This window comes from Carcharodon carcharias, chromosome 2, assembly GCF_017639515.1.
Source record: "Carcharodon carcharias isolate sCarCar2 chromosome 2, sCarCar2.pri, whole genome shotgun sequence".
NCBI lineage: Eukaryota > Metazoa > Chordata > Chondrichthyes > Lamniformes > Lamnidae > Carcharodon > Carcharodon carcharias.
The window spans coordinates 176,340,810-176,357,727 of NC_054468.1; positions in this window are offsets into that span (position 1 = coordinate 176,340,810).

Consider the following 16,918-nt stretch of genomic DNA (forward strand, 5'->3'; position numbering starts at 1 on the left):
TCCACCAAAATGGAAACCCCACGCCAATAATTTACACCCATTTCTAATCTGGTGGTTGAGTATGGCAGAAAGCAAAATCCAATTCAGGATACTACTGAAATCATTGCAGGAGTATGCAGCAAGGTTGGTTGGGGTAGTGCATTAGCAGTGCATTAGCATTTTATTAATAGCAATAGTTTTGTTTTAAATAAATTGTTATATTAGAAGCCATTCACTCACTCAGAGTTGTACAACACTGAAAAGTATTCATATAGTTTCTGAGGTAAGTTCAAATGTTTTTCTGGTTTCTCACAAAACTCCAGAACAATACTGGCTGAAAATTTCCTACATAAAATAACATTGGAATTGTTTTAGGTGGTGCTTTACAGCTTTATCTGATCTAATATATATATTGCAAAGCTTTATAAGGTTGCAGGCCGGTGTCTTTCTCCCTTTTACTGCACGTTTCTGACAGGAGGATTCATACTATAGCACCAAAGTGGTGCTTCTTCTTATCATCATTGAAAACCAGTACACAGCAAAAACAGGGTAGTTTTATTAAAATGCTGTGCTTGGATCAGGATTCGTACTGCAGGACTTTGCATAAATTAGAGTCAAATTCATTCTTCAAATCTTTTAATCCAGATAATTTTAAAAGGCAGACATGCCAACTGGGTTTATTCACCTACAAGAGCAGTAAAAATTCATTGTTAGGACACTGGAGGTTTGTCACAACTTGCTTAAGAATATCTAAAAAATAAAACAACAGTGCATAAAGTCAAAAGGAATGCACAGCAAAACTAGGACAATTCACTATAAATGACTTACACCTCGGTAAATGACTTGTCATATTTGTTTGCTTCCCGCATTGCTTTTCACCTTTCCTTTTCTGAAGCCAGGGGCTGAAGCTGGGGCAGGTAACCCTCGGCTACCTATCCTATGCCCAACCCTTCTTTCACCTATACAATGATTGTGTTGCATTATTGTCAGCTAGTAGAGTTTCAGGAAAAGGCACAGAAGTGGAAATTCAACTCAAGCAGTGGCACAAAACAGGCAATATTGAATCAACCAACCCCTATGCACAGCACCTATTAGGTTTTATTTAATCAATGGAATTAAATATTATATACTGCTTATAATGGGCAGCCGATCTGATATCTCCCAATTTGTGCCATTGTCTGAGATGGGTTCCTACTCCAGAGTTTCTGGAATAGTCTGGATCACTTTAGCTGTCAGAATAGCTATGGGGCAAGTTCATTATTTAGTGCAATGCACCGTTTTACATTACGGCTTTTGCAGAAAGCCTTAATCTAACTTAAAGGGGAGGAGAATTTCTTTGATCACCATGTTTACTGACATGAAAAATGTGTTTGTGAAGTCTTCCTCTTTGTAACACGATCATAGATTGCTTCTAAAAGAATGTATTCATAATTTTGCTGAATTCTGAGTAGAGAAAATCTCATGGGCACATTTACAATGTTGCTGCACACAGTGATCAAAGAAATTCTTATCTAGTGAGTTTTACCTTTATAACATCTACATAGCCTTCATTCCTCCACAGCTTAGGTGTTACAAATTCATGTTCCTAGCACCGAGCTTTGTGTGGACGTCAGCGGTCCCCACAGCACTTTCCATCCCTTAAAATTAAAGGTCAGAAAATCCTGCAGGGCTTGCTGCCCTTTGCTACCCAATTACTGACATGGACTTCTGGCATATTTAATAACATCATCACATTGCAACAACCCATCAAGGGTTAAGCAAAGAAAGATACCATCATGTGATTTTCTTTTCATTCATTAAGGTTTAGTAATAGCGAATTTCCATTTTCCTGAAGAACGTTGAGGCAAGTCTGTAAATGAGCTCGACTAGCATTCCTGTTTGTCATTACACTGCAGTTGTTTAACATTTTTCTTTCCTGTCAGGATAATCCCCACAAAAGTGGAATCTTCACAACACACAGTGATGTTTGTTCCCATTTTCTTATTAAATTATATTCAAATTGTCTTCTATAAGGTCAGATTTTGAAACACTTAATGATACTATGGTTAAAAAATCTTGAGATATATGCACTGATATACTTTTTATACTGAATCAAATTTGCACATGATTAACTCAAAGAATGATGTGCGTGAAAGACAACATTTTATATGTCATTCTCTTTACTGGTATTCAGTAAACAAAGGGAACTGCCAATAGATGAGCATTTGCATATATCAGGGAATGACCTGTCAGGTTGTTTCTTGATGATATGTAACCTCATGACAAGTGAGCTTGTCACAGTGTGAGTTGAATTCTCGCTATGGCAGTATATAGAAAATTAATTAAGATCTCAACTCACCTAAACAGGACTATTTAACACAACATAGAGAATTTAATCCAAGAGGCCATGAAGATGGGGGTACATCTTTCATCAAAACATAATGGAAAAGAGACTACAAAGGCACACAGACTTATCAACCTGTGAGTCAACAGTTTAAATCTTAACTCCCAAAAACTGATAGGCTGCGGTCATTCCAGAAATGAAAATTCAAAAGATCTGAGGTAGAAACCCAACCCACCATAGATGTGCCCACTTAATTTTAACTGAAGCGGGACGATGGAGGGGGGAACCAATTGGGAGGCGGGTTGACCTTTTAAGTATTATGATATGGTTGATTATTTAATGGTCATTCTTTATTTAAAGCACAGCAGCCTCTTTTGCAAGGCCCGAGGATACCCAGCAGGTGAATGAAGGCGAGAAGGGTTAATGTTAGTGCCTTAATAGCAATGATTGTGGTTCAGAGGGGGGCAGGAGTGTTTCATCCAAGCCCAACAGGCTTCCCAGTGAATACCTCACCCTCTGCAATTCCCACCATCAGACACCCCTGACCACCATAGGACCTCCACCGTGACACAGCCTGTAACATCCCCCCCATTCCCCAAAAGACCTGCTCTCCTTGGCTGTGTCTTTGTGCTGCAGCCTCCCTGTCTGGCAGGCATCCTGCCTGTCAGGCTGCCTATGAGCAGGAAATCAACAGAAAAACAATTACAATTAAAATTGTAATTAAAATTGGGGAAACCCAACCTTCTGCGTTTCACGACCACTAAACAGCTCCTCCCCCTGCACAGAACATGTCTCCAGGCTAATATCCAGGGCAATGTAGCCTAAAGGCAGGCTTTATTCAAGCTATTCTAATTGGACAGATTAGTCAATGTGTAGCCAATGTAGCTGAAGTGTCCACTTTTAGAACTAAAATATTTCATTTGCTCTATATAACAAAACTCTTATGCATTTTAAAAATGTATCTATTGCTGTTCCATACTGAGATTGTTTACGTTGTGTATTGAGAGATAACAAGTGGGCTTTTTGTCAATCATGCTTGAACGTTAGGCCAGTCTTAGCTTCACAGACCAATGCAAATACTTCCCTCAACACCAAGGAGCAGTAAACATCATCCTACTGTTACAATACCTTTTTACTTTTTTTTAAGAGAAGTTCTCTTACCAGAAGAATCAGAAACAGATGCCACTAATCCCTAGGGTTGAGAACAACATTATCTTCTTCATCCATGACTGATAAACATACCGACGCTGCCAAAAGAAAATATTCCCCCTTCATCCAGTTACATCAATGCTGTCAGAGGAAATAGAAAGTCCTACTGGATCACAACATTAAAAACAATTCTGATGAGCCATCTAACTCTGTTTGATGGTGCATACACATTCACATTTAAAGTGCTTTGAACCAGCCCAAATTAATGCTCTTGCAAATAAAGCAGATTGTACAAATTAAATGCATTGTTCATCTCAAAGAATATGCTAGAAAAGCCCTGTACCATATGGGAATGCTCCATTTCTATTATTTCATACCTTTCTTTCATCAACATAAAACAATTAAGAGCAAGATCACTGATATTTACCCAAGGCTAGAACAGTGAGAAAATTTCCAAAAAAGAAATCAGGAAATAGTTTTCTAGACCTCCTTTTTTTAAAAAAAGATATTTGTTCACAAGATGTGGGCATCACTGGATAGGCTAGCATTATTGCCCATCCCTAATTGCCCTTAAGATGGTGGTGAGCTGCCTTCTTGAACCTCTGCAATCCATGTGGTGTAGGTACACCCACAGTGCTGTTAGGAAAGGAGTTCCAGGATTTTGATGTAGTGACAGTGAAGGAACAGCGATATATTTCCAAGTCAGGATTGAGTATGGCTTGGAGGGCAATTTGTTGGTGGGGGTGTTCCCATGCAATGGCTCCCTTGTCCTTCTAGGTGGTAGAGATTGTGGGTTTGGAAGGTGCTGTCAAAGGAATCTTGGTGAGTTGCTGCAGTGCATTTTGTGAAAAGCACATTGCTGCCACTGTGCATTGGAGGTGAAGGGAGTGATTGTTGAATGCCAATCAAGTAACTGTCCTGGATGGTGTCAAGCTTCTTGAGTGTTGTTGGAGCTGCACTCATCCAGGCAATAGGAGAGTATTCCGTCACACTCCTGACTTGTGCCTTGGAGATGGTGGAAAGGCTTTGGAAAGACAAGAGGTGAGCTCCTGACCGCAGAATTCCAACCCTCTGACCAGCTCTTGTAGCCACAGTATTTATATCGCTATTGAAGGCTGTGCAGTTAATAAGGTAGACAAAAGTGAGAAAGCAAAATCTTTATTTATTTGAGGCGACAGGGAAATTTTGTGGATTAAAACGACTGACAGTGCAGTTTGTAGGACACAGAAGTAGCAGCGCACCTACTCAGAAATAGGGAAAGAGTGAAGAGGGTGTGGTAGTTGTCATTACTCCATGCAGTGGGAAGACTGCATCGGTGCGAAGAGTTTTCCACCAAAAATGCAGAGTGCCATTCCTGTAAGAGGAGAGAACATTTTAAAACTGTATGCCACAGCAAAAAGCTGCCAACTTAGAAATTTAAGGATGAACCAATTAAAATAAGCAGCATCCAAGAAGTTGAAGATGTGAAAGACAATGAAGTAGCGTTCTTGAGAGAAATTATAGGATCTAAAGGAAACTATTTGAGTGCAGATATTATGATATAAAAGAAACTTCAAATTAGACACTAGAGCAGGAATTTCCATTCTTTCAGGCACAGAACAGTGGCTAAAGCAAGACATCCTCCCACATCAACCATACAACTCCAGTTCCAGGAGGCATTCAACTGAAGGCCAAGGAGCAGTTGACTGTTGTACTTCAGTACAAAGGAAGAGAAATCACAGAAACTTTGTATGTGATCAAGAATCAGAAGAGTTCACTATTAAGATGCAAAGTTTGCTCAGATCTACAATTCATCTTTAAAGTAGAAGAACTGTGAAGCCAAGAGAAACCGAAAGAATTCAGGACAGAATTTCCAAACTTATTTAGAGGCTATGGAAGCTGAAAACAGCTCATCACATCACACTGAGCCCAGTTGTCAAACCAGTGTGCTTGTTCACCCCAAGCAAAGTTCCATACCTGCTTTTACAGAATGTGAAGCAAACATTTGAGTCAATGCTGCATCAAGGAGTATCTTCACCCGTACTGAAACCTATGTGTTGGTGCTCAGATATGGTTTCTCTACCAAACTGAATGGCTCATTGCAAACCTGTTTTGACTTCACACAATAAAAAATGCTGTGGAAAGGGAGATCCAGCCAATGGTGTCTGTGGATAAGAGTCCAGCAAAGCTTGCAAAAAGGACAATTTTTACCAAACTAGATGCAAATGATGGCTTTTGGCAATTATTTTACTGCCCTTGGATGAGGAATCCAAACCACTGACAACATTCATCACATTGTTCAGGAGATTGCTTCAATCGACTACACTTTTGTATTTCATCAGCACCAGAGATTTTTCAAAGGATGGCGATGAGCATTCTGGAAGGGTTAGAAGGGGTCGTCTGTCACATGGATGACATCCTGATCCATGGGTCCACTACATCAGATCATGATGCCATAGTGAGAGCAGTGCTGCAATGCTTGCAAGAAGCAGGATGAAAATAATAAATGTGTTTCCTCACAGCCAACCATTAAATTTCTGGGACACATTGTTCATGCATCAGGCATCAGGGCTGACCCTCAAAACAGCAAGACAATCAAATAATTTCCACCACCTTACAATGCTTCAGTGCTTCATGGGAATGGTAAATCAAGTAGGAAAATTCTTACCTAATCTGGCACAAGTAAATGAATCACTGCGACAATTGCTTAGGCAAGACCAAACATGGTGTTGGGAGGAAAATCAACAAATTTAATTTTGCCAAGATAAAATAGATGCTCATTTCACCAGACATATTGGCATATGATAATCCAAAACTACCTACTATAGTTGCCACAGATACATCATCGACTAGACTAGGAGCAGAACTCTTTCAGACTCAGAGAAATGCTAAACATAGGCCAGTGTACTATGTATCTCGATCATTGAATGAAATGGAACAAAGATATACGGTAATTGAAAAGAAGCATTAGCAGTCACATGGGCTTGTGAGAAGTTTGTCGACTGTGACTGAGGCCTAAAGTTTATCATTGAGACAGACTACAAACCATTAGTTACATTATTAACTGCTAAAGAATTAGCAGTTGCTGCCAAGACGCTGCCAAGAGTACAGAGATTTCACTTGAGATTGATCACATTCAATGCTACAACTAAATATGTCCTAGGGAAACAACAATCTACAGTGGATGCATTGTCACATATTCCTGTTGAAATGCCTGAATAAAAGGACATAAATTTTGTTGAAGGTGTGTAGTCCTATACTTCATTGACCACAAAATGTCTACCAGCAACAATACAAAGACTAAATGAAATTTGAAAGTCACTAAAAGCAGATAAAGAATGTGCTCAAATTCGAGAATACTGCATCAAAGGATGGCCAAAATTGGTTCCAAATAATTTCATCCTGAAGCAATACTTTGAGCAATGAAGACATCTCGGATATAAAAACAGAAAATGCTGGAAAAACTCAGCAGGTCTGACAGCGCCTGTGGAGAGAGAAACAGAGTTAATGTTTTGAGTCCACATGACCCTTCTTCAGAGCTAGACATTTCAGTATCATTGATGATTTGCTGATTTATGATGAGAGATTGATCATACATAGAGCTCTCAGACTCAAGATCCTTCAGAAAATACACCAGGGATACCTAAGCATTACAAGGTGTTGTGCCAGATTGCAAAATTGTGTTTGATGGCCAGGGATCTCAAAGTCATTAGAAGAAATTATGTTAAACTGCATCACCTGTGCAATCCATCGCCAGGAATAGAGAACCGCTGATGGTAACCTCATTTCCATCCAGACTGTGGATCTTTTTGCACCCAAAGGGAAGAAATTCCTCATAGTTGTTGACTATTACCCCAGATGGATTTAGATTAAGTGCTTACATGGTGCCACCTTAGAAGTAGTCTTTATGTTATTAAAATAAAATTTTGCCACACACAGCATTCCAGGCCTAGTCGTCAGACAATGACTCAGTTTGACAACAAACGTTTAAGCAGTTCACAGAAGACTCCGGGTTTGCCCACCCAGATATCTATAGCCTAATGGGGGGGCCAAACAAGGAGTAAGGATGATGCGGGCTTTGTCGAAGAAAAATGACAATATCAACTTGGCACTGTTAAGCTACTGTCCCACACTGCTCCAAAATGGTTTCGCTCTATCCAAACTTCTAATGGGAAGATGAATGTGGACTCAACTTCCTGTTCTTCCTCACATGCTTATGCCATACCTCAAAGCAGCAAATATAGAGAAAGGGAGGAGGATACGTGTCATGCAAATCAAACCAGAAACTATGCCAATGGCATAAGAGTACATAATATACCAGAACTCGATGTAGGGGAGTCAGTATGGATTTGTGACCAAAATTGCGAAAGCCAAGTTTTGGAAAAAATGCCACATCCGTGATATTATCTTCTGGAGACTGAAAATGAAATAGTGAGAAGAAACAGAAGTGCACTAGTATCTACAAGAGGACTTTCAATAGGATGGACTAGATACCTAGAAAATCAGCGAGATGAACCCAACAGTGAGAGCTCTCTGATGAGTCACCTACTACCCAACCGAGTTTGAGAGGGAACATGGAAAACTTGAATCCTATGCATCCTCTGAGAGAGAAGCAGAGACTTGGGGGACGGGGGGGTGGGGGGGGGGTGGACGGGGTTGCTGGAATGTGGAATAATGTAAATAATGTATTTAATAGAATCAGAGATTTGGGGGGTGGCTAATTTAGTGTAAAGGGTTAATGTAAATTGATAGTCTACATCATCAGCAAAATAAGATCACATAACAAGAGTATGCTGAGAGGTAATTCTATGTGAAGCCTCATGCTAATCCTTTCCCTGTGCAGGGCTGGGTTTATCATTGTTCGGTGCCTAGGTCAATGTTGTGTGGTCTGTCCAGTTTCATTTCTTTTAGATCCTGTAGCAGTTTGGTACAACTGAGTGGCTTGCTAGTCCATTTCAGAGGGCATTCATATGGGTGTGGAGTCACATGTAGGCCAGTCCAGGCAAGGATGGCAGATTTTCTTTGCTAAGGACATGAGTGAATCAGAGTGGAAGGCAGGCATGTTACAGAGTGTAGGGTTGGGGTACAGAGGTAACCTTGCTGGGGCCTGGAAGAAATACTCCTGCTCCTTCTGGACCACAAGCAGTGCTGTAAAGGCACTTAGCACATGGATCCAGCCCTTCTCGCCTTCTGTTAATTGTCGGTTTTCTCCAGTCCTGCTGACATTAGTTAAAATTTTTAAAAACAGTAAAAAATGAAGGCACAAAACCTTCTTAAAATATTTTGGAAACCAACCCACCCACTTAAAGCGGACTAGTAACCCACCCTGGACCGACATGGAACTGGAAGTGGGTGAGTTCAGATTGGGTTAGGGTCACGCTATATATTTTTAAAAAATTTACTTACCACCCTTCCCAAATCCACCCCTTCTTGGGAGCTAAAGTTCATCCCCAGTAGTCGGCATTATTTTAAAATCTATTTTAAATTGAATACTCATTTTAAATAATGCAAAATATTTTTGAATAAGCATTTTTCTGATGCAAAGTACTGATGTACGTCTAAATTTAATAAGAAATTTTTTAAAAAGTTTGCAGATTTCATCTGACATATTATAGAATGTTTCTCAGCCATATCAAAAAGAAAAGGGAAGTAAAAGGGGAAGTTTCACTTTCAGTTCCTCACCTGATGCCTCAGGCATGTATAGTATTCCGATTACTGTCTAGCCTAATTGTATAGTTTCAGCATTTCATCTCTTGATATATAGAGCCAAGTTCCACTTTCAGCACAGTAGCAAACTGCTTGTTGTGGATTGACAACTATTGATTTTCAGTTCCATTGAAATCAATGCAAAGGAAAATCGGGCGGGGCATGTAACGGGCACTGCTGGTTTACTGCCCTCACCCAAAGTGAAATCTATCCCCACGTTTGATTTATTTAGCATATAGTATTTTGCTGGCTTTGCCCATTGCTACACCATGGATGGAATTTTCCTTGCTCACTGGCATCGGGTGTCCTCGGTGGCACGAGTGGACAATATGGCGAGAAGGCCAGAAATCGGTTTCACGATGTGGTGAAACCAGTTTGCGATCGTCCGCTTAGCCCATTGATGATGAGCTGTGTTTACCACCATCAGACATCAGGAACTTCAATGTAGTACATCTGTATATCGTTACAAGGCCAGCCTGCTGGAATCATTACCACCCCCACCCTGCTGAACCGTCCGTGCCAAAGTATTTCACAACAGCATATATAAGGAGCGCTCTTGGCGGGCTGCACTTTGAGGGGAACTCAGGTGACTGCACAGTAACATTGCGCAGTGCTCACCCAGGTCGCCCTTCGGTTGAAGCAACTTGTGGGTGGGGTCAAGGGCTGCCCTGCAATTAAAGGTAGTACCCAAGCACGTGCGGGGTGGGGGGGTGCAGGGAAGCAGACACACATTAGGGAAACCTTGTATAAAAAGTGACCACTCCTCCGCAGTTGAGACAGTTCAGACACAAGCACATTGACATGCGTGGAGTCGGGTCTCCAGCTTATCTGCCCACTTAAGCAATGCAGAGGCAAGTGCTGCCAAATGCTCCAGAGCTTTTCACCGTTGGGCACAGACTGCAAACTAATGAGTGTTTTAGAGGACTACAGAACAGTTGGACGACTGCGCATGTTGTACAATCGCCTTGCTAAAACTGGCCATGGAGCAGTCACTGGTGGGGATGCTCACAGCCCTTTGCGATGTCATCATTCCTATTTAGACCAGTCTCCCCCATGATTCAAGCTAACAGCGCAGCCTTGCAGTGTGGGTTAGGAGAATACCTGCGCCTGAGTTGAGAGCACAGCATGCAGTCCAGTGGGCAAAGCTGCTGCCAATATGTCAGGTGGAGTTGGGGGGGAGGTGGTTGGGGTTTTGGGTAGCCATGCAGCCAACTCTGGCCATGCAAGTGGTGGCCAACACTCCCCAGGAATCATTAAGGAGCCTTCAGCCTTAACCAAAAGGAGATTCTTAATATATCCAAGCTAACCCATGTGTCTGTCTTTCACCCTCAAGAGGAGCACATCAGGATCATGGAGCCTGGTGAATTAGCTCTATGTCACCTGGCCTACAGAGAGTGGAGACGACAGAGAAGAGAGTGTTGGAGGCCCCAAGCTGTGCAAAGGGAGGAGCAGCAACCTCAGGAGGAAGGGGCAGCTGGGGCTCCCACACATGCCCTGAAAAGCCACAGTGAACCATCATCGGTTGGCGCCCAGCTGGACTCAGGGTCCATAGGTGCCGCCTTTCATTCCTACAGATGCCTGAGAACCAGTGTCGACGAAGACTGCGCATGTCCAGGGAACTGGTCGGTCACATTTGCGAGCTACTGCCAGATCTGGTGCCACAAGGACATGGAGGGCATCCACAGCCAGTGGCTGTGAAAGTGACCACAACACTCAATTTCTACATCAGTGCCTTCTTTCAGGGCTCCACAGGTGATCTCTGTAAGGTATCACAACCACAACTGCATCCATGAAGCCACGGATCGTATCTTCGCGAGCGCACACAGCTTTGTGCATTTTGCCAAGAGAGTCAGGGTGCAAGAATGATTGGATTGGCCCTGATCTCGGGTTTTCTGCAGGTGCAGGGTGGGATTGACTGCACTCATGTGGCACCCAGGTCCCCGTCGCAACAACTGTCAACTCTGTCAACCACAAGGGGATTCCATTTGCTGAATGTGCAACTGGTGTGTGACCACTACAAACACATCCTGCAGGTCCGTGCATGACTTCCAGGGAGTATCCACGACTGGTACATTCTCAGTCGGTCACAGATCCCTGGCGTCTTACAGAGGCTGCAGGGTTGGCTCCTCAGGAGCAAGGGCTACCCACAGAGTTCATGGCTGATTAGACCAGTGCGGCAGCCTCAGACTGCAGCAGAGTGACGGTATACCGAGGCTCATGCTGCAACTCACAACTTGGTGGAGAAAACCATCAGGATGCTGCAAATGAAGTTCTAGTGCCTGGACTGCCTGGTGGAGCCCGGCAATATAGTTCACAGAGGGTGTCACGCAGCGTCATCGTCTGCTATGCCTTTTACAACCTGGCGCTGCAATGGGGAGAGAAGCTGGCTGAGGAGGAGATGGAGGAGCTGCACTTCTCCTCCGATAAGGAAGATGTCGACAGTGATGAAGGTAAGGAGGTCCTCGAAGATGACGATGACAGCGATGATGCCCTCGCACTGGCTAGATGAAGCAGGTGCACTCGGGAGGTCTCATAGCTGCTAGATTTGTGGAGGATGATGATGAAATGTAGTGAGGAGACACCAAAGATCCTCACATTTCAGTTATGAACACTTGACTCCAGTCTGACTTATGGCAGCGTGAATACCCTCTGTGATAATGGTCCTGTCATGGAGATGCACTGGAGGCCCTAAATGTTGCTCAATTGCAGGAGGATGATGACGATATGCAGCGAGGACACTCCAAAAATCTTCACAAAGCCTCTGAGAATGTCTGACTGAGGGGCAGCTCGCTTGCGCTCTGTGAACAGGGTCATATCATGGAGACACAACCATGAAACTTTAAATGTACTTTTTCCTTTGTCAGCCTTCAGCACCTGACCCTTTCAGGAGCACAGTGTCACTGGTCATAGATACTGAAGAGATGGGGGCCAACTCCACCTTAAAAAAGATGCTGAGAGCACACAGAGAGAATGATGGAACTCTGTGATGTCTGCCTACAACATTCTTGCAGGAATGACAAGCACCATCGAGGTGCAGGCATCAGTAATGTGTCCAGAGAGTGAGAGGCCGGACCATCACTTTGGTCTGAAGGCTGCACAAAGCACAGGGAAGAGGCCCTGGACTGAGACACCTGCCTTTTACCTTATGCAGAAAGGTTTCACATCTGAGTGACATGAACACTGCTCATCACAACAAGGTGCCATAGGCATGGACATTCTTTGGAGTTTGTTTACAATAGTGAACATTAAGTACAAGTGATTAACTCCCATGCCCAGGCTGTGCAAATAGCCAAGTGGTTATGGTATTGGGTTTGTAACCCCAAGATCAAGAGTTCAAATCTCACAATGGCAAACTATGAAACAATGTAACTTCATCTGAATAGGAACAGATGGAAACGTGTTTGTACTCGAAAGAGTTACATATTCTTAACGCAGCCGATGCCATCCAAGACCTGAGAACGGTCGTGCTCGGACCCGACGTTATTTTAGGTCTCGAGGTGGCCCAGGTGCGCGGTTGTCTTCCGTCTGAGCGTTCCCCTGTTCAGACAGAATTCCAAATTGGCCCCAAGCCCCGAACCCTCCTTTGGGTGCTCGTGTCCCGCAATATGAGCCGCCTCGGGGACATGCCCTCTGTGCCTTTTGGCACGGCAAAGAGGGGCTTTTTGTACGGACTGCTGCTGCACACCTTCCATTTTTTCACCCTTGTCCGCCGCCCGGACACGCCCTGGCGTGCCTTGTTGCCGTCCGGCGGCGGAGGCCCCCGATGGGAGGCCCTCTACGGAGGTGTCCTCCCCCTTTCTATCGGGGACCTGGGTTGGAGGGTGTTGCATGCAGCAGTCCCCTATAATAGGAGAATGCATAGTTTCACGGACTCCCAGGATACCTGCCCTTTTTGCGGTCTTGTGGAGTCCGTGGACCATGTATACATAGGGTGTGGTAGGTTGCACTCCCTTTTTAGTTATTTGAAAAACCTTTCATTGATGTTTTGTTTGCACTTCAGCCCCACGCTCCTGATCTATGGACACCCGGTGCGGAAGGGGGTTGGGAAGGAGGAGGACCTCCTCGTGAACCTGCTCCTGGGCCTGGCCAAGTTGGCCATTAACAGGTCCAGGCAGCGGGTGATCGATGGGGGAGTCCCGCCCGATTGTTTATTCCTCTTCTGCGGCTACGTTCGCGGCCGGATGTCTTTGGAAAGGGAGCACGCGGTGTCTGTCGGCACTCTCGAGGCCTTCCATGCTCGGTGGGCACTGCGGGGACTGGGGTGTTTTATTGACCCCTTTTATCACATTTTGGTTTAAAGTTGTAAGTTTCCTTTAAACTTTGTTCTTGGTTTTACAGCTGACCTAAATTAGGGGTTGTGCCTGATTTATCCCAATTTTGTTAATTTAGTTTAATTGTTTTGACTCTATAAGAGTTACATATTCTTAACCTTTCTAACCCTGCCATTATATCCTGGTGCTCACAGGGCATCCATAGAGAGGTGGAGGCAGCCTGCTGACTGTGACCGCCCTCTCTGATGGCCTTGACGGGTGTCCTCTGAAGGGCCGAGACCTGGAGGGCCCCAGAGTGCTTTCGGGGCCCTACTGTGTGGCAGTGCCACCCTCCTTGGCCTGTGGATCTGCAGCTTCTGTGGTAGGGGTTCAGATGGACCGGACACGCCCCGAGTCACCTGGATGGGTGGCTCCGGGGTGTGCACCTGCTGATCCTCCTTCCCCTGGGTGCCCGAGTGTCCCTGGCTGACTCCTTGAGAAGAAGGGTTAGCTGGAGTCAGGTCGGGCTGTTGGATGGCATCAGTGATGAAGATCAGCCCACGCAGCAGTGCAAGAGCGATGTCTTGGGCCAAGGTTTCCATGTTGGCTGCTGTCTTACCAGTGTTGACCTTGATGTGTTGGCATGCTGGCACTATCACCTCAGCCTGAAGGCAGTCAGGTTCCCCCATCATGCCTTGCAATCTGAGGAGTGCAGTGGACATCCCTTCCTGATATTTCTGGGCTTGCCTTTGCAGCTCCAACAACTGTGACATGACTGAGTCCAGAGGCTTGTTATCTGACTCAGGCTCAGCAACGTTCTGGCCTCCAGCAGTCTTCCGAGTGCCGGGGACCTGGGAAGTCCCTGCTGCTGCCGCCTGCTTGGGTCAGAATGTCAGAAAGTACTCACCAGATTGTGATTCCAAAGCTACTCTAAAGCTAGGTCCCACCGAGGTGTGTGTCTCTGCGCTGGTGGAGGGTGTGGGTGAGCGCTGTGATGGGACTTCAGGAAGGGTTTCAGTGGATTCCTCTTCTGAGCTTCCTTTGTGGGTTTGATTGGAGGCCCCAGGTCATAGAATCTCGGCTGTTTGGCAGGTGATCCTGCAAAAGCAAGGGGAGATAATTAATGCATGGCAGTGGCCTGTGAAACAGGACACATCACTCACAGCATGTTTGCCTGAGGATGTTGCACTGCTGGATCCTCACTTGGTAGAGCAGCGCTGACCTCACCGTCAGCCCAGGAATGGTTCAGATCCTCGCCGGCCTGCTGGCTGGTTCGATTTTTGAAGACCATGAGGACCTTGATGTCAGGCATTCCTCCATTAGCCTGTGATCTCTCCCTCTTGTTGTGTGCCAGCTAGTCCTGCATGAATAGAGATGGAGAGGGTATAAGCGGGACACCTGCCAGACCAGATGATAATTATGCCTGGAATGTACGGGTAGTGAGAAGGGATGAGGACAATGAAGGTGCGTGTGAGAGAGTGAATGGTGATGTTCCTTGTGGCAGTGAGTGACGGCCCAGTGGATGTATGATGGGTTTGTGAGTGTTTGAGTTGAGAATGATGAGAAGAGTGACTTACCCTTGCGGAATAAAGGAGATCATTCAACCTCTTGCAGCACTGGTTGACTGTCCTCCTTTGAAGGACATTGGCACTGACCACCATGCTACACCTCCCATGCTGGATTGGTGATGCTGCTGCCCATCTTGCGGCCAGAGCGAGGGTAGAGGACATCACAGCAAGCCTCAACAGTGTCCAATAGGCACTCGAAGAACGGGCCACTAAACCGGGGGGGTTGGGGGGGGGGTGTGGTGGGGGCATAGTCTTTTTGCCTTTCAGGGCATCCTGTCTTCTGTGCAGCAGTCCTGGGCTGGAAGCACTGAGAGGTGTGTGTGTGTGGCTGCACTTTAAATATGACGCCCGGTGTGATGAAGCAGCAAGGTGACGCATGGCAGCCGAATGAGTGTCTGCCCACCATTTTTATGGCGTGATTCCCGGGAATGCATAATTAATGCAATGGGTTTGGGACGATACAGTGTGATAAGCCATCATTGCAGCTGGCAGATGAAAGTCGTTTTCCCCGCCCGCTACCTCACTTAGTGGAAATCTGAGATGATTCCACTCCGTGACTGATCATGTTAACTACCAAGTGTACTAACACCATTCCATCTCCCCCGACTTCCCTCTTGGCTAGTTTGATGTCATTTATAGAGCACATAGAGCACTGAATATTTCTTTGAATGTGCCTTACACTTAAATGCATTGAATTGTATCTGTAATTTTCTCAGCCACTTATAGATCTTATCTAGTTCCTTTGGTGGGTTATTAAATTGCCTCAGCAAACTCAATTGCTCCACCTAGTTTAGTGCTGTCACAAATCTGACCAATTTCCATTCAGTTTCTGAATGCAAGCTATTGTAAATTGGATTTTCCTGGAAGGAATTGCTGGGTCAGCAGGCTACTATGTTAAGGGAAATGAGGCAAGGGAGTATGATTGTACATGTTGTGGAGTATTAGCATAGTGCATCAGTCGGGTTACTATTAGAAGTTGCTGCATCTAAAGCTATTCATTTGTGAAGACCGTCACAATAATCAAGATTGGCATCAGGTTAAGCTGACCAGAGGAATTTTGTTCAGAATAAAAATGCTCTCTTGTACTACTTTAGATCTCTGGTCCATGAGGGTGAAAACAACAATAACTGAATGACTTATGAGTGTACTTGAAAAGGAAAAATGCATCATTTCCTCATTCCACACTTGAGTTGTTTCCTGAAACTCAGTCTGACAGGATCTTTAATCTTACTGCACACCATGAATATTTGTATGAAAAGAGGCATATATCTGATGTAAATTATGTAACTATGACATGGTAGGAAAGTCAAAGGTCTATTAAAAGCCTGTTTCGAGTTGATAGGATTCGAGAAACTATATGGTGTTTTAGTGTGATCTTCATCAATATGAAAAGAACTAAATTTATTATCACAACAGGCATGTTGCCAGTCAGCTTGGTAGCTTTAGTGTCAGAGACTACACTCTTGATCAGATGCTTACTGGTTTGAATATTAGCATTGACTGTCATTGAAAGTTGGCTGCCTTCAAAGATAATGCTTAATAAATGTCATAGGCTAAGATTTGATTTCAAGGGACAAAACAAGGCTTCCTGCTCCAAAGCAACACCCTCTCTGTTATAGAATGTAGGGTTCCATACAAGAAATGTGAAGGAAGTCACATCTTAGATCTCAGGGTTAAAGATAAAAGTCTATTCTTGGAATATATCAGGAGAGAAATTTAAGATCGGGAGAATAATAAAAATAAAACAAAGAGAATTATTGATGCAGGAAATTGGGACAAATACATGCTATGGAAACCTATACATGTTATACAGTTTGTTAAAGAAGATTGCTTGCTATATTGCATCCATAAAATGAAATATTTACATTTAGTGACACTCACTTGTGCATCAACAGCCAAGGCAAGAATACTGAGCCCTGCTCAGTTCAGTGGCAGGCAGTCAGAAAGGAACTTGTCAATATATT